This window comes from Lissotriton vulgaris, chromosome 5 (assembly GCF_964263255.1).
Source record: "Lissotriton vulgaris chromosome 5, aLisVul1.2, whole genome shotgun sequence".
Lineage (NCBI taxonomy): Eukaryota > Metazoa > Chordata > Amphibia > Caudata > Salamandridae > Lissotriton > Lissotriton vulgaris.
In genome coordinates this window covers 1,692,485,361-1,692,511,080 of record NC_141693.1, presented here as the reverse complement: position 1 = coordinate 1,692,511,080, position 25,720 = coordinate 1,692,485,361, and positions in this window count along the sequence as shown.

Here is a 25,720-nt window from a genome sequence, read left to right as displayed (position 1 = left end):
GGTGATATTTGGGCTACATTTGGGCTCTTTTGTCTCTGGTGGCCATTTTGGGAGACTGCATGTCAGAATTTTTTAATGAAATAGAAGAGGATTTGAAAAGTCACTCAAAATATGCCCTAATTTTTCTTTCTGCAGCACTAATAATACCTTCAATTGCATAATATACCCCCTCATTTTGTTCCTTTTTAAATTAAATGTTTTAAGAGTTACCACTTTATTCCCATCACGATGGCTCCAGGTGTGCTATACCTTTGTAATATGTAGGACTGTTAGCGCTCTAGTTGTTCTTTAGAACACTTTAGGAGGCTGCAGTAGAGCACAAAGGAATCAACTGACAGTCTCTGTCCTTGTTGGATGTACATGTTTTACTGAGAATGTCAGACTTCATTTTCACATGACTGAGAAAGATAATGTGAATTTACAGAAAATATGCTTTCAGTTTAGCTTATAGATCCCCTTCCAAACCACTGTGGGAAAATCATGAGATATTAGTTTTCTTTCAAACAATATTCATGATATCACAGCAGAAGGTTTTTTCACATGGTAAAATCACCTTAGAACCCACCACAATTCCTAAAACGAGTATGGTACCATCAACAAATGATTTATATTGTAACTAAAGTCCTAAAACCCTCTATTAACTACAATGCTTTTTAATGAGGTGCTATCATGTATATTGGTCCCAAGATGGCTGCCAACACTTCTTGGATGAAGTGCTGACAGCCAATCAGATCAGATGTGTGGTTAGGCTCCACCCAGATATATATCTTTTTTTGAACCTAAATTACTCAAGATCCACTGGAGCACATATATTGAGACCTAGCAAAGGCACATCGGGCTAACAGTCCCTACAATTTTGCCAAGTTTCATGCAAATCCATTCAGCCGTTCGAGCTAAAAGTGAGGCCAACCGCCCTATGGAAATTAACATGGGAAAAACGCGTTTTGGGACCCCCCTTTTTTCTCGGCCCCCTCTTGATGAAACCCCCCCAAATTGTCAGGGGCTGCTCAGAAACAAAATGTTCCATTTTCCTGAAAATTTCAGCCAATTCCGTCCACAAACGCCAAAGTTATTAGACATAGAATTTTCAAAAATCCCATAGAGAAAAAATCCTAACTATATATACCTACTGGCGACCGCCAGTAGGTAATATCAAAAGAAGGGTAGCCGAGCCCGGTTCCAAAGCATAACACGTCCTTTATTTTCATTCAGCCACTCGAGTCCTAATGCATTTCAGCTTAATAAAGCCTTGATCACAGGTAGGAATCATTGCAATTAATTACGCAAGTGCTCAATTTAAAATGTCATGTGACCTTCATGCTGGCACTCCAAGTTCCAAGATGCACCGGTATTCATAGTGTAAACGTGGGCAATTTGGTATTACTGCTGCATAGCGTTCATAAGCCTACATTTGACACTCTTTCCAAATTGCATCCAGGAATAAAGTGTCGAGTGCTCAAATGCAATTTAATGAATTCCAACGTGGCAAAAATAGCTTTGCAAGGGCGAGTTTATATATATATATATATATATATATATATATATATATATATATATATATATATATCCGAGGGGACCCGAGGAGGCGCTTTGGGACATTGGTGCATTAAAAGGAGTCGAATCACCCCAATCTGCAAAAGACATTGGAATTGTGGCTATCACTTACTGGCTCCCCACACCACTGGCCCAGCAGCAAGATCATGTTGCCTGCTGGGAGTTGGAGTTCATTCATGCTCACATGACCTCCAACAGGTGAGTTCATTCAACTAGGGGAGGAGTCTGATGCCGTCCGCATCATTTAGCGAAGCAGGATTGTGGGAATTACTGTGAGACTTTCAGTTGATGCAGGGCGCTGAAGAAGGCAACTGACACGCCAAAATGCATTGGCCGCCATCAATTCATGCATCTTTGAATTAAAGAGCCTCCAAAGAATCCCCCTCTGGCCTCCGCTCTTTCTTTTCCAAGGAAGTGGTTTCTTCATGTATTCCGCGCACAGCCAGGAGCGTGGTTCGGATGGCCCTCCTGTGTAAGTGACCCGGATAAGACTGGCAACGCACTGCCTGCAGTGAATCATTGTCTTGAGGGATCGAGAAATCCGGTGTCCACCAAAGCAAGTGAGGGAGAGAAGTGCGGTGGGTGGTATTTTACCCCCGTTAGGACGTTGTATAGCGATACGGCTGTCCCCGCACATGGATTTTCCTGTTTGCGTGGTTGTAGCGGTCCGAGGGGACCCGAGGAGGCGCTTTGGGACATTGGTGCATTAAAAGGAGTCAAATCACCCCAATCTGCAAAAGACATTGGAATTGTGGCTATCACTTACTGGCCCCCCACACCACCGGCCCAGCAGCAAGATCATGTTGCCTGCTGGGAGTTGGAGTTCATTCATGCTCACATGACCTCCAACAGGTGAGTTCATTCAACTAGGGGAGGAGTCCAATGCCGTCCGCATCATTTAGCGAAGCAGGATTGTGGGAATTACTGTGAGACTTTCAGTTGATGCAGGGCGCTGAAGAAGGCAACTGACACGCCGAAATGCATTCGCCGCCATCAATTCATGCATCTTTGAATTAAAGAGCCTCCAAAGAATCCCCCTCTGGCCTCCGCTCTTTCTTTTCCAGGAAAGTGGTTTCTTCATATATATATATATATATATATATATATATATATATATATATATATATATATATATATATATATATATATATATATATATATCAATGTCAATGCATTAAATCATGATAACTTATACCCTCAGACGCGGGGCAGTCACCTATCTGTGCCTTACACACTGACGAAGGCAAAACGCCGAAACGCGTCTGTGTAGTTCCTGCATATGAAATAAAAATGTGGTTACCCGTACCCTCTTGAGTGCTGCGACTTTTTCCTGAGGATTGAAAGGAAATTCTGAGCGTAATATATATATATATATATATATATATATACATATATATATATATATATATATATATCCACGCAATTTGGCTCATTGTCACTTGGACCCCTGGCGCTGCTAAATCCGGTGCGAGTTCCTCGGCAGAGCCACGCCGTAATTCTATACCACACAGTTCCTTTGCAGAAATTATTTTAAAAAAGCACTCGCAGGCTTCTTAGTTCCCCAGGTCTTTAATATTTCAAATCACATCAGGGTCGAGGAGACAACCGACGCGTTTCGCTATCCGCGATAGCTTGATCATGGTTCAATGGTTACATTTGTTTCAACCAATAAAAACAGGTTTACAAAGTCATGTGACTCATGCCAGTGATCATCATGTTACATGATGTTTTGTGGGAGATGTAGTTCATTTGTTTACACTTTCCCTTCCTCTTTATTTAGTTTGGGGTTTATTTATTGTTTTTTTTGTGTGTGTTTATTTTCTATTTATATCTTAAGTGTTGCTATAATTAATTATAACCCATATTAGTTCTGATTTACCGACTCCGCTTTTATGCCACCCCCGGGAAGTAAATCTGATTTAATTTGTGTTTACACTCGCTCTCGGTTGTAACGGAAATGATCTATAAACATTTTGTTATTACTTTGGTTGCAAACCCGCTCTATTTGTTTCCCCGGTCTTATTTACAAATATTCGATGTTAGTCCGGTTTTAGTAGTACGCACACAGCTGTTAACATTTTGCGCAGATATCATTCAAATGTTTATACATTACCATATTGTGCCCCGATGTTTTATTCTCCTTATTTATTCTTTAGTTTTATCTTTTGGCATATTTGATGCTCAATAGCATGTTTCTATTATTTTATACAGGATTTTCCAAAAATTGCGCCCTCCAGTGGGCTTATATAGCTGTATTTCCCGGTAAGTTCATATGTCCGTTAAAGACCATTTCCTATCTTTCATTAGATTTGATTCTACCCAATTTACCATTACATAGCTAAAAACCAGCAGGGCCATGATTTAATATGGGGATAAAAACCTCTGTAATTTTGCTTCATATTCTTATTATATGGGTATATATATGTGTGTTTTTGTGATAGTTATGAAAACTTTTTTCTTATCACCAACAAAAAGAAGAGAAAATTTTAAGGAACTCATTATTTGCACAAAATCAAATTATAAATGAATATACAATTCTTCACTCTGATTCAGACCAAAGAGAGTAAATGTCCTAAAATTCAAAATTTGACTTGACTCTCTTTGTCTCCGTTTTTTCTCCCGGTTCCCCTCTCTTTCACTGAGAGCACCCAGAAAGTCAGCAATTTCCAATCTCCATAGTGTTCCATTCCCATATGCTTTGCAATTGCATTGCTTCTGTCCCTATTAACCGTTGCACGTACATGCTCTAGGATCCTCTTCTTGAGTTCACATATTGTGCTCCCTATGTGTTTTAGGGAACACAGGCACTCTATCATGTAAACCACAAATTGACTTTGGTAGGTTATCAGATCCCTGATTTGCCTTATTTTGTTATTCAGTAATTTCACTTGATTCATGTTTTTAGCAATCTGGCACATCTAGCAGTTGTAACATTTTCTGAAACCCTTTGTTTTCAACCATTGTATTCCTTTTGATTTGCTGGATGTTGGATGGTGACTATGTACTAGTTTGTCCTTAAGGTTCAGCGCTCTCTGAAAAGTTATATTTGGATGATTTCCCATTATCTTTCCGACTGTTGGATCCAGTTGTAACAATTTCAAATTTTTCGCAGTACCTGGGCAATGTGTTTTGATTCACAGCAATAATCCATGATCAGTCTGACGGGTTCTTTACTCAATTGTTCCGTGTTTTGTGATTTTGATTTTATCTTTCTTTACTCAATTGTTCCGTGTTTTGTGATTTTGATTTTATCTTTAGTGTGTCCTGTCTCATTTTCTGGTTTGCTCTTATCCATCCTTTTCTGATGACATGATCTTTATAACCACAATGTTTGAATCTAGATGCTGTTTTCTTGCTATGTTCTTGCCACTCCGATTCCTCTGAACATATTCTGCGGATTCTTAAGAATTCCCCATATGGGATATTTTCAATGATTGAGGTCTTATGAAAGCTAGTGGCATGCAGGGTTGCATTTGTAGGCGTCTCCTTCTGATGTAAAGTGGTTTGCTACTCATTGATGTGTAGATACTTTTCAGTATCCAAAAATATTACCCTTTCTTTACTGATGTATAGGTGAATCTGATTTTTCCATCTGTGGAGTTTAGAATAGAAAAATACTCCTGAAACTCTGCAGCTATACCATCCCACACAATCAGAAGATCATCTATGTATCATAGCCATTTGGTGGTCTTATTTACGTACTTGTCATTGTTGGGGATGCCACGCCAATTGTTGCTCCCACCACCCCAATACAAGACATGCATATGCCGGACTGAAGGAGAACCCCATGGCACAGCCTTTTATTTGTTGGTTAATCTCCTCCCCGAATAGGAAGACATTCTGTGTCTTATGTTGAGTATATTGTATATTGCGTTCCCTCAAAAAGAAACTACAAGCAAGAAGACCAATATTATTTTCGATGTTTGTATACAAGGATATTACATCTATTGTTATCAACATGTAATAGTCCTGCCATGTTAATTCCTGGATGTGTCTCAGGAGATAGGTAGTGTCCTTTATATAGGAGTTGAGATTCATTACGAATGGCATCAAAAAGAAATCAATATAACTCGCCATGGGTTCCAATAACGATCCTTTCGCTGATACTATTGGCGCCCTGGTGGTTTTAGTGGGTTTTTGTGCAATTTAGGTAAAAAGTAGATTGTAGCTGTAGTTGGATGATCAATCGTTAAAAACTTTTTCTCCTCTTCGTCTATCAAATTCTGTGATGGCCATTGAGATTTTTTTTATCCAGCTGTTCTTTATACATTTGGGTGGGGTTCTTGTCCAATCTTCGGTAATATTCACTGTTCTTTAATTGTGAATGTGCCTCAATTTCATAATCCGACATGTTTAAAATGACAATATTGCCACCTTTATCAGCCATTTATATGGTGATTGTTTTATCTTCTGTTAGATTTTTTAAGGCAGTTCTTTCTTCCTTTGTCAAGTTGTCACGGTAGTTGGTTTTTTTTTATTTTGGAAAGATCTTGGATGACAGCCTCTTGAAATATGGCAATTTTGTTCCCTTGGGGGAGTTGAAGATAAAATCGGGATGGTGGTTTTTTCCCACTCAGACCAGCTCCTTTTTGGGGACAAGCTTCTTCTTCCCGTGTAGGCTCTTGCCCCTCTGGAATATCCAGATTGATTAACATTAATAGGGCATCCATATCCCCTGTTGCCAAAGTTTGTTCAGTGGGTTTTAGTTCAGATTTCTTTTTTTTCATTTTTGTGGAGTTTGCCATGTCTTGATTGTTTTGAAAGATTTTGGCCAGTGTGATCTTCCTCACGTATTTATATATATATATACGTGTTTGTGCAATGTCCATTTGTTGTTTCGGACAAAAGTTTATCCCATGTTTCAATAATGCTACTTCATTATCCATGATATTTCGTTTTGATAAGTTGATCACTGCTAATTCATTAGTATCCTGAATTACATTTGTTTCTTTTTGATACATTACTGGGCAAATTTCTGACGCATACTCCTCGTTTCTGTATATATATATATATTCCAATCGAAGAACGGGCTAAACAGTGAAAACGTCACTGGCGATGTAAAGATTTCACCTTTATTGTTTTGCAGTCTGCAGCACCATCAGTCATGGCATTCAAGCGTGTAATCTGCTGACTTTCCATATGTGTTTCAGGGTTCTTCCCTTGATCACTGGCTCGGCTTGTGGTGAAGTGCAGCTTACAAGTTCTCTCGCAACCGTGATAACTGTTTATATAGTCCCACTCATCCGGTCGTGTTCACAAGTGCATGCTGGCTTTTTAAGTCCTTTGTTTAATACCAAAGTGGCATCGTTGTATTTTCTTCCATCCTTTTAAACCATTGGGCTGCTATTCCAACCATGGCTATTGTGCTGCTTTTATTATGCTCACCAGATAGGCAACATCGCTCCTTCAATGCACTACAAGTCAGAGCGCAAGGACCTGCTACCACGGTGGGGCGTTTTCGTGGCCAGAGCAGGCCACTATGCATTCCAATTGAAAACTGATGCATCTGAGTGAGACAAGACACTATTTCGTGGAATACATTAGTCCCATTTCCATGGCTAGTGGCCACAACCAATGGAAAACATCTCACCTGTTTGAAAAAACACTTACAGGACAGACGTCGCTATCTTTAGCAAGCCGAGTGAGGCATCACACACCGTAACGCGTCCTTGCAATGAAGAAATCTTCCAATAGGTTCCAGTGAGTGCAGCGTGTTTCTTGTGCTGAAACTGGAGCGTAAATTTTCATGTGGACCCACTTCCACATTTTCTGCACCCGTCTTTTAAGTGCATACTGCCGAAGTGGACTTTGGAACTTTACTTTGTGAACAAGGGCTGCATAGCCCGAAACGCGTCATGGTCGGTTGCACTAGAAGAACCTGCAAATAAAATCAGTTACCTGAAGCCTGTGGTCTGTCTCCTGCTTCGCCGGTTCTTTGAGATTGGAGGTGGCAACTTGGAGTGTCTGTATATATATATATATATATATATATACAAACAACCTTTCCCGACTGTTCCTCGTCTCCTTGCACGGCGAGCCTGTGTGGGTGCCGGACACCCTTAATTTTATGAACAAAGTTTCTCCCAATCCGAAGAACGGCACAGGCTACTTCTGGATGCTTCAAAGTGTTTTTATTAGAGGCACGAAATCAGCAGCTCCCTACCGACGAGTTTCGCCACTAAGGCTTGGTCACGGTGAATGTGATCAATGCAAAGTGCTATTTACATAATCAAACAAGGTGCATGGAAAAAGGACTACAGTTGATCCACCCCGACCTGTTTAGATCGCCATTTTGGAGTGGTATAAGTTAATGAAAATACATTGTCACAATTTACGTTTTCAAACATTCTCCATCAAAATAAATCTTGCCCCAGTGGGCTAAAATTAATTAAATTGTCAGTGATTCATACGGGTGAGCTTACCCATGCTTGCGTGCTCCCCGACCCACTTTGGCCGCCATCTTGAAATAGTATTAGCGTGCCAAATTAGTTATTCGTTTTTTGTACATGATCAAATAATATCAAACAAAATAAAGTTCAGTCTAGCCCCAGTGGGCTGATATAAAGTCCATGAATTCACTTTGTAGTGATTATGTGGGTATCGCCCCAGTGGGCTAAACAGTTGTGACAATGTTGATTCAACAATAGTATCTATTTGGCTTTTCTTGTTGTTTGCAGTCTTGTTGTCCTATGTAAAAAGAAAATATGTGTTTTAAAACCAATTATGACAAATTATTTACATGTTAAAACAAAAGATTGAAATATCAGACTGATTATATTTGCATGTGTCAGAGATGGACTGCCAGTTCTTCACTGCAATTCATCCCTACAGGGTGTAGTGTCTCGAAATCTATAATGAACTTAGATTCCAAGATTCTCAGTTGGTGCAGTCTATCACCCCCTCTCACATTCTCCTTGACCGCATCAAGTACCACATATTTCAGTAAGTTGCCATTTTGATTATGGTGTGTCTTGAAATGCCGAGCAAACGGGTATTGTTCGTTGTTATTCCTAATTGCTCGCTTCTGCTCCAATATCCTAATCATGGCCCTGTGCTTGGTACTTCCAATGTAAAGTTTCCCACAGGGACAGATAAGACAGTACACACAATATTCGGTATTGCAGTCAAAGGGACCCTTGATGTTAAAAAATCTGGAACTATTAGGTACTTTAACTTTGTTACAATTAGAGCTTCCCTTACATGCTTTACATTTCATGCAGCATTCAAAACCAGTAAGACTCTTGTGATGTACTGTTTTTTTGGATGTGACCATGTTTTTGCTCAAATCATCCTTCAAGGATTTCCCCTTACGATAAGTAATCTGTGGATGTTCTTTCACATGTTTACTTAAAAAGGTATCAGTTGGCAAGATTGGCCAATTTTTTGTCAGTATTTTTCTCACTTTGTTAGCTTGGCCTGAGTATGTGGTAATGAACCTTACTGTTTCTTCTTCCTCACTAGTTGGTCTCTGTTTGGGGACTAGTAGATCGGTTCTTGCTACCTTATCAACCCTCTCAACAGCTTGTCGGATAGTTTTTTCTGAATATCCTCTTTCTTCGAAATGGTCTATCATTACATGTTTTTCCATTTCAAAGTCACTGCTGCTGCTGTTGTTTCTTTTGGCTCTCAGTAGTTCCCCAAATGGGATGCTTTGAATAAGATTGTACGGATGAGCACTGGTGGCAAATAATAGGCTGTTTCCCGCAGTCTCTTTTTTGTGGAGGCTAGTGACTAGTTTATTGTTTCTAACCTCCACTTGCGTGTCAAGAAAGATGACCTTCTCTTTCCTAATCTGTGATGTTAATTTGATATTCATTTCATTGTTGTTAAGGTTAGCAATGTATTTCCTGGCACTTGTTTCATCTCCCTTCCAAATGCAGAAAATATCGTCTATGAACCGGGTCCATAGTATCACCCTTTCACCCTGGTCACCTTGGCTACTGGACACCTGCTCCTCCCACCAGCCCATGAATAAATTCGCGTAGCTGGGGGTGAAGCAGGTGCCCATCGCCGTCCCTTGTGTCTGCCTGTACAGCTGGTCATCAAAATAGAAAAAATTATAAGTTAGGCAGTAGTGTGTCATGTCAACCAACATCTCGGTATGTGTCAAAGTGTTGATTGATCTTGCCCTCAGGAAGTGCCTCATTGCAAGAATACCAGTTTCATGCTTAATGGAAGTGTACAAACTCGTCACATCCATGGTGATCAGAAGATAGTCTGGTTCCCAAGCTAGGTCATGAGTTAGGTTCAAGAGATGCATTGTATCTTTAAGGTAGGCTGGCAGGGACATTACAAAAGGTCTCAGGTAATAGTCTATATACTTTGATGTTGTTTCCAATTGTGACCACATAGAGGACACAATGGGTCTACCTGGTGGAACTAGTGGGTCTTTATGCAATTTTGGTAAAAGGTATAGGACCGGTGTTTTTGGATATTTACATCTCAGTCCCAAATATTCCCCCTTCTCCAAAGTACCACTTTCATGCCAATTCATAAGCATCTCATTGTACGTCTCTTGTGAAGTTTTTAGCTCTTCAACAGTTGCTTTACAATAACATTGTGTATCTCCTAGCTGTTTAAGACCTTCAGATAAATACTCAGTTTTTCCCCATACCACAACATTCCCTCCCTTATCAGATTGACGAATTACAATAGAATCATCATTTCTGAGGGAGTCAAGTGCCTCACATTGTTCTTTAGATAAGTTATGTTTAGCTAGACTTTTAGTGCTGTATCATATGTTTTTTAAATCTCTGGTGACACTTCGTTCAAAAACATCAATGGCATCGCTTTGGATTACTGGTACAAATGTCGATTTTGGTTTAAAACCCCTTTTACTTGGTACATCTAGTATCAGTTCTTCACTGTCAGCATCTGTATCATGATCGTCTGTTGTGTCTAGTCCTGCCACCCTTTGTACAGTTTCCAAGGTGGGTAAAGTCAAGTTAGCTACTGGGTCTGTTTCAGCATCTCCTGATAAATTAGGTGCGTGGAATTTGAACCATTTTTTTAGTTTTAATTTACGAATAAAGCAAAATGTGTCAATGCGAGTTTGTACGTAGTCTATTTTGCGCATGGGGCAGAATGACAAACCCAAAGCCAATAAGTCAATTTCAAAATTATTCAACTCACGTTTGGAGAGGTTGACTACAGTCATCTTGTCCCTTTTCTTGCTCTTGTCTGCATAGGTGCGGGTGCGCTGGAATCTCCTTTTTTTTCTTCTCCTTGCTTTTTGGTTCCTCTGAATCCTCCGGCTTTGCCTCGAAAGTTTCGTCCTCGCCCCCTGTGAAAATCCTGATCATCTTGTCCACCTTGTTGGTTTTGTTTGGCTTTATTCAACATTTGGAATTGTGTCAAAAAATTAATCCTGCCTCTGCCCATTCCTCGCATTGGTGTTCCTGATGTGCTCCCAGTTGTATCAGAGAGGTTGCCATCTGAAGCGTCACTTTCTTCAGGAACAGTGCTGTCTCCTTCCACTGTGGTGTTAGCTTTAGTAGTTTCAGTTGGGTTGGCACTGGCTTTTTGAAATAAATAGTCGTACTTCTTGTGAAATGTTAGGGTTCTACCAGTTTGGTAATCTTTGAAATCCCTTATAAATTTTCGTTGCTTTTTTGCCGTTATTTCATCCTCAAATTTTTTGAGACGCCCTTCTAGTTTAGTCATGAAGTCTTGAATTTTCTCCTGAGTGGTAAGTTTAGCTAGTTCAGACAGTATTTCCTCAATTTGTTCCAACAGTTTAGCCTAGTCCTTGATAGCATATTTTATCAGGATTCGCATCATTGTTGCTGAGCAGTCCTTAGAGTTGCATGCCCATTCTTCCAGCATCTCCGGATCCGGGTTTTCAAATGTAGGGATGGTATATATTCTTAACCCTCTTGGTACTCGTTGTACGTCTAAATATTTTTGCAGCGACTCAGCTTCCCACCACTTCGCCACTTCTAGTATTAGCGTGCCAAATTAGTTATTAGTTTTTTGTACATGATCAAATAATATCAAACAAAATAAAGTTCAGTCTAGCCCCAGTGGGCTGATATAAAGTCCATGAATTCACTTTGTAGTGATTATGTGGGTATCGCAAAACGGAAAGAAATATCGGACCGGCTATTTTTTACCGACCCAGTAACTGGAACTAATACTGAAGGACAACAACAAGGGGAACATGCCTTATTAACTAACGAAGTTAAGATTCAACAATTGTTTGATAAACTTGATAAATTACAACGCAAAGAAGTGGCAGCAAGATTTATTTTGATGGAGAATGTTTGAAAACGTAAATTGTGACAATGTATTTTCATTAACTTACACCACTCCAAAATGGCGATCTAAACAGGTCGGGGTGGATCAACTGTAGTCCTTTTTCCATGCACCTTGTTTGATCATGTAAATAGCACTTTGCATTGATCACATTCACCGTGACCAAGCCTTAGTGGCGAAACGCCTCGGTAGGGAGCTGCTGATTTCGTGCCTCTAATAAAAACACTTTGAAGCATCCAGAAGTAGCCTGTGCCGTTCTTCGGATTGGGAGAAACTTTGTTCATAATATATATATATATATATATATATGTATATATATATATATATATATATCACGCTCCCTGTCCCATTGGAAAATCAGGGCACTCGCGGGCGGGTGCGGTGTGCGGTAATGGGTGCCCGCAATAACACTCTGCTCGGCTTCAGAACTCGTTTTTCCAAAGAACTGCACTCGTGGAACCAAAGTTTTTGCAGTGCTCACACAATAGGTTTATTCACAAAGGTTTAACAGACGCGTTTCAGCATTACGCCTTCATCAGTGTCAATTACATTGTGAGGATTGGCCTGGGATATAGCTACAGACAATCATGAACATGGTTGACGGACTCCATTGCTATTTGGGTCGCGCCATCTTGGAGCATGTAAATACATATCAGCATTTTGGTACGTTTTACCCCATATTGGAAACTGAGTAAATATTGCCGTGTATCGGCATGGTTCCCCGTGTTTCACACATCCGGGTAAAATGTCAGGAGCACTCGTGGAACAAAACTTTGGTTCCACGAGTGCGGTTCTTTGGAAAAACGAGTTCTGAAGCCGAGCCGAGTGTTATTGCGGGCACCCATTACCACACACCGCACCCGTCCGCGAGTGCCCTGATTTTCCAATGGGACAGGGAGCGTGATGTAAAGACAGGCACCACTGCAAAACCGAAGCGCACGAAAAACAACAAACATGAACCGGAGGAAGGAGGCGAACTGTCGAAGACTGGAAGGACGACGCAGAAAACGCAAACCTCGCGGTGAGAGCGCGAGCCCGGATCCAAACGGGCGTCGGTGCATTAGCAGCAGGGCGACAGTGGTTTACCAATCTGGTGCTCACACCAATTTTCACAAAGTAACAAGTGTAATCCATGAGAGGATATGTACTGTGAGGATACGCGCACGGATGCAGCGAAAGGAATGTTCAAAAAACAAGAGACTATAACAGCAAGCTCTAGTGCAAGCGCAGCTCCCCAACAGCCCAAAACAAAACTTAACGAACTTTTGGTGAAACTTGAGAGACTTTATGAAAAAGAAATTCGGAAGTGGTGGGAGGCTACGAGCCTCCAGAGTTATATAGACGACAAAAGGGTACCAGGGGGTCTAAGAGTGTACACAATTCCCTCCTACGAAAACCTGGACCCCCAGCTCTTAACCGAGTGGGCTGAACACACCGCACAGTACTGCGAAGGAACACTGGCAATACTAGTGAGATACGCGTGGAGTGACCGCGAAAAGACTCTAGCGGAGATACAGACATTGGAGGAAGAACTGCTAAAGGAAGAAAAACCGGAGAAACTGCTAACTCTGAAAGATCAACTTAAAACCCGCTTGAACAAATACGAGGAAAAAATCAAAACTCGTAAACAAGAGAAATACGCAAGAGACGAAAACGACTACTTGTCTGGCAGAATATTAACATTTGCCAAAAAATACGACGCACCGAGAAGAGAAGTTGATCGTAAAAGAGCCCAAGGCGCAGTATCACCAGTGAACACATCGGAATCCGAAGTCACCGACAGCGAGGCGGTGGAGGAACAAAGAAAAAGAACGACAGTCGGGAAACAAAGGGGAGGACAGACACCCATCCCTCCTCCTTTTCACAGCGAATGCACAGTAATCCGCCAGTCATGGTTACGAGGTGGCAAGAACAAGCCTCCGGAAAACGAAGTAGGAGGAGAACAAGGAGAGCAGGTGGAGGCAGAAAGAGGAAGGGCCCAGAGATGGAGGAACAGAAGAAAGCCCAACAAAAAGTAACTACCACTCACACAGACGACCTCACGGTAGTTAACTTATCGGAGAGGGAGCTAACAGAAGCAGAAAAGAACTTACTTAGTAGGGGCCTAAGCTTCTGCCCCAATAGCTAAAGCGAATATACACAAATGAGGATCGATCTGCATGCATTTGTGAGGAAACTCAAGTTACATAAATATCACCAACTAAGAATAAACACCAAAGGATCTAAATTTGTGAAAAAGAGACTAACTGCTACCGACATCCTATCCTGTGAAGATCTGAGAGGGATAGAGAATCTGGAGAATCTAAGAATGGAAAGAGACACACAAACATCACAGGGTAACACCATGATCGACAGAGCCATAATCAACGACATTGCTCAAGAAAGAGAAGACAGTGGTTTCAAGCCAATATCGACATTCTGCCCCGTAATGCCCTGGGACGCAATAGACGCCTTCTCCGAAACTGTCTTAAATGACCTGGTGTCCTTAAGAGGGAAACGAGAAACTGCAAACAAGAATGACAACATCAACTCACAAGAAAGAGAGGCTTTACGAAACCTTGAAAAGGATGAGAACACGATAATCAAGCCCTCAGACAAGGGCGGGAACGTTGTGTTACTAACACAGGAATACTACCAAAGAGAGGCACTAAGACAGCTTTCGGACAGACAATATTATCGAATGACGGATGAGAAACAGTACAAGGATGGCATAACAAGATACGACGAACTGGTCAACAAGTGGTACAAGAAACTTATGTTGGGAAGTGAAGAAAACATGTACTTAAGAAGTAACAACCCCGCAATTCCCACCTTTTACCACTTGCCCAAGCTACATAAGAATGCAAAGGAGCCCCCAGGAAGACCAATAGTGTAATCTATCAATGGACTAACAGAAAACATGTCAAAACTCATAGACAGCTTCCTATTCCCTTTGGTAACTCAGCTCAAATCCCACGTAAAAGACACCAAAGACTTCTTGTCAAAAATCTCTGGCGTAGCATGGGATCCATCATACCTGATGATGGTATTGGACATAACCAGCCTATACACCAACATTAAACATGAACTAGGCTTGGTAGCAGTAGAGCACTTTCTCAACAAAAGACCTGCCAGGTTTGCACTACACAACCGTATGTTGCTAGAATTCATAGAGTTCTGCCTGACAAGCAACATTTTCCTGTTTAACGACCAGCTATACACACAAGTCTCTGGGACCGCGATGGGCACCTGCTTTGCTCTCAGCTACGCGAATCTTTTTGTCGGCTGGTGGGAGGAGCGGGTGCCCATGGTCCTTCAGACTGAGGGGCAGGAAACAGAGAGAGTGATACGGTGGTTCAGGTATATTGATGACCTCTTCATCGTGTGGCAAGGGACGGTGGAGGGGGCACAACAATATATAAAAATCCTGAATGATAACAACTGTAACCTACACTTCTCAGGGACGATAAGTTCAACCACAGCCGACTATCTGGACCTGAGGGTGGATGTAGACAACAATAGGTTGCATACATCACTGTACCGCAAACCGACGGCAGGCAACTCCATTCTGAGAGCCGACAGCAACCATCCTAAAAGGCTGATACAAAGTATCCCGTACGGTTAACTGCTCAGGGTGAAAAGGAACAGCAGCAAAGAGCAGGACTTTGAGAAAGCAGCAGAGGGTTGCATAGAAAGGTTCTGCAGAAGAGGATATGATCCGGTGTCTCTAGATAAAACTTTAAAGAAAGTGAGGAAAATTAAAAGGGAAGACCTCCTAAAACCGAAACCACCTAAAGAACAATCCAATAATGAAGGGAAATTTCGCCTAATCACACCGTATACCAGAGACTCTATGTGATTAAGGAAAATTTTGCAAAAAAACTGGCACATCCTGAGAACTGATCCTATATTGAAAGATGACATCCCAGCCAAGCCCCTGATCACTTATCGGAAGGCAAGGTCACTGAGACATTCCTTAGTGAGAAGCCATTTAAAAAAAACAGCACAAAAGACAGGTAAAATTGTAGAGATGGGGGGATTTTTCCCCTGCGGGAAATGCAAGGCCTGCACGGGGTGTAAAAGAGTGCGGAAATATGACATCCCTGGTGCCGACATTTCCAAACCTATCAAGAAGTTCCTAACATGCAGCAAGCTATGCAGTTTACTGCCTGGTCTGGCCCTGTGGGTTAAGATACATCGGAAGCACGATCCACCAACTAAAAATCAGGGTGCTTGAACACCAAAGGGCAATAGAGAAAGCTGACCCAGCATACCCTGTCGCGAGACATTTTGACCAAGTGCATCAACGAGACAGGAATAAACTGCAGTACTTCGGCTTAGACTGTGTGCCCGAAAATCCGAGAGGTGGGGACAGGTTAAAAACATTGAGACGCTTGGAATCAAGGTACATTATAGACCTCATGACCAAAGTACCGGTGGGATTGAACAGCGGGGAAGAACTGGCTGTACATCTGGGGAAATAGTTGAGTGAGACATCTACCACCCAGCATAATAAGGAGCATTCCCTTCCAGGTTTAAATACCTTTGGTTCTATGAGACACTTTAACATTACAGACTGAAATTTGAGTTAAGTTTTACTGTTTATTTTCCCTTTTTCAAGACTGAACGCAGAAGAACATGGGGGGCTGGGGCACTGTAAATAAATTGCACTGGAGTAAGCTGGAATATAGGACTCGCCAATACATGGCTTGATGGACTTTGGAAACTTTGAAATGAGGGGGCTACACGGTTCTAAGCTCCCGACATTTTCCCCGGATGTGTGAAACACGGGGAACCATGCCGATACACGGCAATATTTACTCAGTTTCCAATATGGGGTAAAACGTACCAAAATGCTGATATGTATTTACATGTTCCAAGATGGCGCGACCCAAATAGCAATGGAGTCTGTCAACCATGTTCATGATTGTCTGTAGCTATATCCCAGGCCAATCCTCACAATGTAATTGACACTGATGAAGGCGTAATGCTGAAACGCGTCTGTTAAACCTTTGTGAATAAACCTATGGTGTGAGCACTGCAAAAACTTTGGTTCCACGAGTGCGGTTCTTTGGAAAAACGAGTTCTGAAGCTGAGCAGAATATATATATATATATATATATATATATATATATATATATATATATATATATATATATATATATATATATATATATTATATATATATATATATATATATATATATATATATATATATATATATATATATATATATATATATATTACCTACTGGCGGTCGCCAGTAGGTAGTTATAGTTAGGATTATTTTGAATAGGGAAATCACAACATTCTATTGTGAATAACTTTGGCGCCGGTTGAGGAATCAGCCTGAAAATTTCCTCAAATTTGCCTCGCGGCGCTCCGGTCCTTCCCTGAAAGTTTGGGGGAAATTCGTCAAGCAGGGGCCGAGAAAAAAGGGGGGTCCCAAAACATGTTTTCCCATGTTAATTTCCATAGGGTGGTTGACCTCACTTTTAGCCCGAACGGCTGAATGGATTTCCACCAAACTTGGCAAAATTGTAGGGACTGGTAGCCCGATGTGCCTTTGCTATGTCTCAAGAAATGTGCTCCAGTGGATTTTGAGTAATTTAGGTTAAAAAAATATATATATATCTATAAGCGCGCCCCGGTACGCGCACTGGGGCGCTCAACAGCGCGCTACGCGAGTTCGCGCGCGGAAACCTGATTGGCGCTCGGGTGTCTGTCAACATTCCAAACAGTCCGGAGCGGCCGCCATCTTGTGTCTCGGTAGGATCGAGACACAAGAGGTGGAAAAAACAAAGGGGGAAATGACCAAAAGGGGGAGAGTAGTCCCCCCCTGACCCCCTAGGTTTGATGTGGCGGCCATGAAAGGGCCCCGCGGGGCAAAATATTTTTTTTAAAAAATTCGATTTGCGCGGGGGGAGCGCCAGGTACGCGCACCGGGGAGCGTACCGGGGAGCGTACCATAGGGGGAAAAAGAATGACAGAGTTTAAATCAGGAAAAAATTATTGTTTTTTGGGGCAATTGTGGTTGTCACCAGCACGGTTGATGAGCTTTATGCTTTGCTCACCATAGGTGATGGTCTTCCCACAAAATATACAAGTGATCTTGTATTGCCCAAACTGGGTTGTATGTTTGGGACCATCTCCCTTGTCTCTGGTCCCGATGGAGTGGAGTGATGTCATGAGTGATGTCACTGACCATGTCATGGGTGATGTAATATGTGACGTCATCAGCATTGCATTGCAGGCGCGCAAGTTATAGTGAGTCCAACTAACTATAACGTGGGAATTTCAATGGTTTTATGTCAGTAAAATTTCCAGCTAACTATAACTGGTGTGAAACCTATGTTTTTTTCAGTGAATATATATATATTTATATATATATATATATATATATATATATATATATATATATATATATATATATATATATATATATATATATATATATATATATATATATATATATATATATATATATATATACATATATATGTATGATCCTGATAGGAAAAACGGATGTGTAAAAACTGCTTAGTGAAATGAAGACAACGAAACAGTCGTAGACATAGCAGCTGCAGACATAGCAGACCCGACTCAAGGCCTGCAGACCCAACTACCAAACCAAAAATGCATTTGGGGTGTCGCTCTCTAAACATCCCGACTGAAGCTATGCCCCTGCCCAGGGCCTTTTAGTGCTCCCCAGAAACTCATGACGTGGGTCATGTACAACACAAAGGAGTACCGACCGTGCCCTATAATCACTTATTTGAAATGTATTTTCACTGCATGCGCTCTTCTTCAGCTCTGCTACAAGAAGCTTGATGTGCAGGGCTCCATGTTTCTATTCCTCGCCTTTCACGAATCTGTTATCAAATGACTGATGGCCCCATGTACTAAGTCCAAGTTGCAAAAAGAGGAGGGCTCACAAGCAAAATAATAGGGCGGACCGAGCCAGAACAGAACCAGGGGTCTGGCCTGGCCCCAAGAGTCCATGCACGAGCTCAGCCATGAAAACCTTTGGCATGTAAATCATGCAATAAACATTATGTAAAAATAGGATACGTTTTCTTAAAAATTAAAAAAAGTATATTTCTTTCACATGTGGAGGTGTTTCACCTTCTTACATCAGATTAGATCACTGCATAGAGAGACGTTTAATTAAAAGTGATAATTTTTAGAAACATTCATGGCTCGCCCCCCAACAACAATGCCATTAGTGAATTGCTAGGTAAGTGAGTATTTAAAAGTGGGATCATATATGACAATAAAGAAAAAGGATGCTCTGAGAAATAAAATATTTACATAGGATCACAGACGTTGGACAAGGAGGGAAGCTGGAATTGATTCCAAGGTATCTAGCTTCTCATTTTGAAATTCAACCAGCAGATGGGTATCTCTGCCTCCCCCTCTCCTGTTTTCATAAACAGTCACTCTTTTATCTCTCATTCTTGACTCAAGACAAATAAACCAACACAACAAAGCAGACCCAACACAAGTCTCCCAAAACCAAGCTTTCAAGTCAAGAATGCATTTTTTGGGGGGTGTCACACCTAAAATGCCCCCATCTAAAAGCCACACCCCTGTAGAGTTCACAAAAGGAGGCCAGGGTTCATGTGCCCTGTACATGCAAACACAGTAACTTTCAGTGACACTCAATCAATCAAAGCATTTATAGAGCGCACTACTTACCCGGAGGGTCTCAAGGCGCTTGGGGGGGGGGGGGTGGGGGGGTGCCGCTACTGCTCGAACAGCCAGGTCTTGAGTTTCTTCCTGAAGGAGAGGTGGTCTTGGGTCAGGCGAAGGCCGGGAGGGAGGGTGTTCCAGTTCTTGGCGGCCAGGTAGGAGAAGGACCTTCCTCCTGTTGTCGCTCTTCGGATGCAGGGGACGGCGGCGATGGCGTGGTTGGTCGATCGGAGGTGGCGTTTGGGAGCGTAGAAGTTGAGGCGGTTGTTGAGGTAGCTCGGGCCTTGGTCGTGTAGGGCTTTGTGTGCGTGGGTGAGGAGACGGAAGGTGATTCTCTTGTTGACGGGGAGCCAGTGCAGGTCTCTCAGATGTCCGGAGATGTGGCTGCTCCGGGGGATGTCGAGGATGAGTCTGGCTGAGGCGTTCTGGATCCGCTGGAGTCTCTTCTGGAGCTTGGCGGTGGTTCCGGCGTAGAGGGCGTTGCCGTAGTCCAGTCGGCTGGTGACGAGGGCCTGGTTGACCGTCTTCCTGGTCTCGGTGGGGATCCACCGGAAGATCTTCCGTAGCATGCGCAGGATGTTAAAACAGGACGCGGAGACGGCGTTGACTTGTCTGGTCATGGAGAGGGAGGAGTCCAGGATGAAGCCCAGGTTGCGTGCGTGGTCTGTCGGTTTGGGTGCGGTGCGCAGGGCGGGGGGCCACCAGGAGTCGTCCCAGGCGGAGGGCGAGGAGCCCAGGATGAGGACTTACGTCTTGTCTGAGTTCAGTTTCAGGCGGCTGGTCGACATCCACTCGGCTACGTCTTTCATCCCTTCGTGGAGGTTGGTTCTGGCGGCGGCGGGGTCGTTGGTCAGGGAGAGGATCAGCTGGGTGTCGTCGGTGTAGGAGATGATGTTGAGGTTGTGTTGGCGTGCGATGGCCGCAAGGGGGCTCATGTAGACGTTGAAGAGGGTGGGGCTGAGCGAGGAGCCCTGAGGAACGCCGCAGATGACTTCCGTGGCTGCAGATCTGAATGGTGGTAGGCGGACTCTCTGTGTTCTTCCAGCGAGGAAGGAGATGATCCACTCCAGTGCCTTCTCCTGGATTCCGATGTTGCTGAGGCGCTGCACTAGGGTGCGGTGGCAGACAGTGTCGAACGCCGCGGAGAGGTCTAGGAGGATGAGGGCCGCTGTTTCACCGTTGTCCAGCAGGGCTCGGATGTCATCGGTGGCAGCGATGAGGGCGGTCTCGGTGCTGTGGTTGGCTCGGAAGCCAGACTGTGAGGGGTCGAGGGATCCATTCGTCTCGAGGAAGGCGGCCAGCTGCTTGTTGATGGTCTTCTCGATGACTTTGGCTGGGAACGGGAGGAGCGAGATGGGGCGGTAATTCTTGAGTTCGGTGGGGTCCGCTGTTGGTTTCTTTAGTAGAGCGCTGAGTTCGGCGTGCTTCCAGCTCTCAGGGAAGGTGGCGGTGTCGAAGGAGGTGTTGATGATGTCCCGCAGGTGGGGTGCGATGACAGCGTCGGCCTTGTTGAAGACGTGGTGGGGGCACGGGTCGGTCGGGGATCCGGAGTGGATAGAGTTCATCGTGCAGATGGTGTCTTCTGTGTTGATCTGGGTCCAGGCGCTGAGGGTGGTGGTGGGGGGCGTTGGTGCGGTCGTTGGGAGCGTTGTTTGTGGGCTGAAGCTGTTGTGTATGTCAGCGATCTTGTTGTGGAAGTAGGAGGCGAGGGAGTTGCAGAGGTCTTGCGACGGGGTGATGTCGTTGTTTCCGGCGTTGGGGTTGGAGAGCTCTTTCACAATGTTGAAAAGTTCCTTGCAGTTGTGTGCGTTGTTGTCCAGCTGGTCCTTGAATGCTGTTTTCTTGGTGGCGCGGATCAGTTGATGGTGCTTCCGGGTGGCGAGCTTGAGGGTGGTCATGTTGTCCGGTGTTGGCTCCCTTCTCCAGGCTTTCTCGAGGGCTCCGCAGTTCTTCTTGGAGCTCTTGAGTTCGTCGGTGAACCATGGGGCCTTCTTGTTGCCGGGTCTGCTAGGCGGGGTCCTCAGTGGGGCGAGGTCGTCTGCGCAGTTGCTGATCCACTTTGTGAGGTTGTCGGCGGCCTGGCTGGGGTTCGCTGAGCTGGCGGGAGGGTGCTGGCTCAGGGAAGCGGCGAGCTGGTCTGCTGTGATCTTGTTCCAGTTTCTTCGAGCAACCTGTTGCTGGTGGTGGTGGATCGTGGATCTTCTGAAAGTGAAGTGGACGCAGCTGTGGTCCGTCCAGTGGAGTCCGGTGGCGTGGCTGAAGACGATGTCCTTGCTGGATGAGAAGACAGCGTCGAGTGTGTGTCCGGCGAGGTGGGTGGGGGTAGTCACCAGCTGCTTGAGTCCGAGGTTGGCGAGGTTGTCAAGCAGGATGGTGGTGTTGCGGTCGTTGTTGTTTCCAAGGTGGAAGTTGATGTCCCCCAGGAGGATGTAGTCAGCGGATGGGAGGGCGTGCGGGCTGATGAAGTCGGCGATGTCTTCGCTGAATTGTGTGCGTGGTCCCGGGGGTCGGTAGATGAGGGTGCCTCTGAGGGTGGTTCTGGGGTCCGTGTGGATCTGGAAGTGCAGGTGTTCGGCGGTTGTCAGGGTGTGGTCGGTGTTGGTCGTGATGCGGATGGTGTCCCTGTAGATGATGGCGATGCCTCCTCCCGTCTGGTTGCCTCGGTCTCTTCGGGTGATCTTGTAGCCCTCTGGTATGGCGATGGCGATGTCTGGCGCTGAGGAGTCGTTCATCCAGGTTTCCGTGAGGAAGGCGACGTCAGGATCTGTGGTGTCGAGGAGGTTCCAGAGTTCGATGATGTGTCTGTGTACGGAGCGGGTGTTGAGTAGGATGCACTTGAGGTGGTTGCTGCTGGTGATCGGCTTGGCGGGTGCTGGTGCGGGGCAGGTCCGGATGCAGGAGAACTTGCAGGCGTGACAGCTGAAGGGTCCGTGGGTTCGTCTCGGGGTGGCTCGGTAGCATCCCGGGATTCGGCCGGTGTTGAGTGCGTTGAGGGTGGCGGCGTCGTACGTCCGGCGGGTGGGCTGGGGTCCTCGGGGGCCAGGGGTCCTGGCACTGGACGCGGTCTAGGCGCGGACGGGCGCAGACGGGCTTACCTTTGGTGCACCTTCAACGCTCAATCGGTGCTCCCACTGCGCGCGTCCGCTGCGCGGTCGTTCAGGGGGCGTCATAAGAAGGGGGACGGGAGGGCGGGTCTGCTGGGCTGGGCGAGCGGCTGGGCCAATGGGCCGGTGGTGGGTGGGGCCGCAGGGTGCCAGCGGCGGGAAAAGTAGCGAGCGGGCAGCTCAGCTGTGGCTGGGCCGCTCGGGGGAGCTGGGGGGCGACGGAGTCGGTGGCGGCAAGCAGGAACAGCAGGCGAGCAGGTGAGGGAGCAAGGGGGTGACCCGGCCTCAAGAGGCACTGAGACACCAGCACAGCTGCCGGCCAAAGCAAGACAAGGATGACCACCTTTATCATGACATTGGCATGGAGGCCATCTTAAATGACAGGATTCCCCTCAGAATCAAATGTTACAATGTTCTTCAGGTGGCAGCAGTAGCAGCCATCCACCCCCTGGAGCAGCATGGGAGCGAAACCTACAAGAATAACTATTTGTGGGTCTCGGAAGCATAATGCATGCAAATGAAATCCTTATAAGTATAGGCCTGGGGAATTCCCTCATCCAAGATGACCATTTTGTCCTGACATTGACATGGTAGCCATCTTAGGGAGGTACAATTGTTCACAGATGATGGAATTTTCTCATCTAAGAAGACTGTTTTGTCTTGATGTTGATGCAGCAACTATAAAGAGCAGGTGGTGCAGCGAAGCCTTTGATGGCCACTTTTAACAAGTCATCTTTGCGATATTGCGTGGGCAAAATGTGCAGATACACAACATGCTGTGGGCTGTTCCAAAATGCGAAAAGCAGCACCTGAAGCAAATTCTTAAATGTAACTCACACAAGCCAAAGGCTGAAGTGGCTGGCCCAAAGTCCCTCTCTCTATAATGCACACTGTGATAGTTTGTGTTCTGTTAACATGAACTTGGTATGCAGCCTAAGCGGTCTGTACCCAGAACTAACTATCGAAATCAAGAGATATGTATGCATTTAAAAGGCTAATACTCAGACAGGGGGCAGCAGGGGTGGGGGGTGGGAGTTCAATGTATTTCACAAAGCTTAAATCTCATCACAACCTCCAGCTCCAGGAGGCCTCTCATTCATAATTTCAATGGGTGGGGGAGAAGAATGTTTCCACGACAAGGTTTCAATCTCTGTGCATCCACAGAAAGATCATGACAACAAGAAGCTTGAAAAGAAGTGAAAATACTAAAAACAAACTGGATGCAGAACTCGATGATTCGGTGAATAGAGCAGGTGAGAAACTAAAGTGAAGCAATTAAAAGTTGACTGGGTAGAGACATCAATGGATATGGGACCCTTGGGGTCATAAGTGAAAAAACAACTCCAGTCATTAAAAGTAAGAAATCGATTTCTGGGGCCTGGGTTACAAAATGAAACAGTTCAGCGCCTCTGCCACAAGAATACAGGGGCTTCCTAAGGGAGTTGAGGAAAACAATTCACACGAATACCAAGGTAAAAGTTTATAAGAAAACTCAACAGTGATGGAGAATTATCGACTCTTCACATAATGAGGTATTACTGGCTCAATAAAAAACATCTGAACAGCGTACAGCACCTGTAATTTACAGTGCTGAAAAAACGGCAGAAGTATAGCATTAAAAAATCTACAAAGAAAAAGTTAATATTACGTACTAGAACTTTGGAATGTCTGAAACTCTATTAAAGACAATGAAGTGGCAGAGGGCTAATAATGGCTGGTATAATACTTCTATTCCAACACTCCAATGTTTGTTTTTCTGTTTCTCCCTTTTAAATTTTGAACATTTTATCCCCATTAGGTGGAATGTTCTAACAACTTTTTTGCCCTACCGCCTCGAGCTATTTCGGTTTTTAAAGGCTGTCTAACTCTTTATAGGCCCTCTCACCTATGGTTCGGGCCTACAACTAGGTTTTAGGGCCTTTTACAACCCGTATGGCCTTCAGCAGCGAGCTGTAAGGCTATATTATTATAGTTACATCATGTTAATGGTAATGCATCACAGTAACTAATGGATTCCTGATGGATCTTTTCAAGCTCATCCCCAAATTACAGTAGTCAATATTTGTTTAATTATTTTCAAATATGAATTGATCTGCCGTGGTACCAGAGCAATTGAAAGTTCTATAATCGATTTTCAAAAAAGGCGATCAGATAGGATCAGTTCTAGGTAGTGCCACCAGTGGCGACCGCCACAAATAAAAGGTTGGGTCGGGTGGAGGGAGCGCGTTTGCGTGCGGAGGGTGTGAGGGTTTATTTATTTATTTATTTTATAGCATTTATAAGGCGCGCAGCTACCCACAAAGAGTTTCCCGGCGCCAGAAACGCAAAACACTCAGAAATCACTGGGGGGAGAACAGACAGAGCAATTATTTATTAAAAAGCCACGTTTTTATGTTCTTTCTGAAATTCACATAGCTTTCCTCCTTGCGAATGTAAGAGGGCAGTGTGTTCCACAGCGTTGGACCCAGGTAGGAGAAAGATCTCCCGCCTATTCTGGCTCTTTTAAACCTAGGTACTGCAAAGTTTGCCGCTGTACCTGAACGCAGGTTACGGTTTGGAAGGTAGGGCTTAGCAAGGGCCTGAAGATATTTGGGGGCAGTGCCAGCTTTGATTTTAAATAAGTAGCTCAAGGCTTTGAAACGAATACGGTTCTCAACCTTAAGCCAATGCAGATCCTTGAGATGTTGGGTGATCCTAGCAAATCTGGGGATTTTACAAAGCAGTCTAGCCGCAGCGTTCTGCACTAATTGCAGACGCTTTATCACTGCCTTATTTGAGCCCAGGTATAAGATGTTACCGTAATCAAGCCGAGATGTCACTAAGGCATTGACCACGGTCTTCTGGGTAGTAGGCGGCAGCATCCAGATGATTTTGCGTAACCATTTGATAATGGTGAAGCATATACCTGCCACTTTGTTTGCTTGCTGGGACATGGATAAACAGTCATCAATGGTAACCCCAAGGTTTCTAACCTGCGAGGCTGGAGATGGAAGTTTACCCAATGATGGTGGCCAATGGGAATCATTCCAAAGATCTTTACTGTTTCCTAACAGGAGTACCTCTGTTTTATCTCCATTTAGTTTCAGTTGGTTGTCTGACATCCAGCAAAAAATTTCTTGGAGGCCTACTTTTAATGC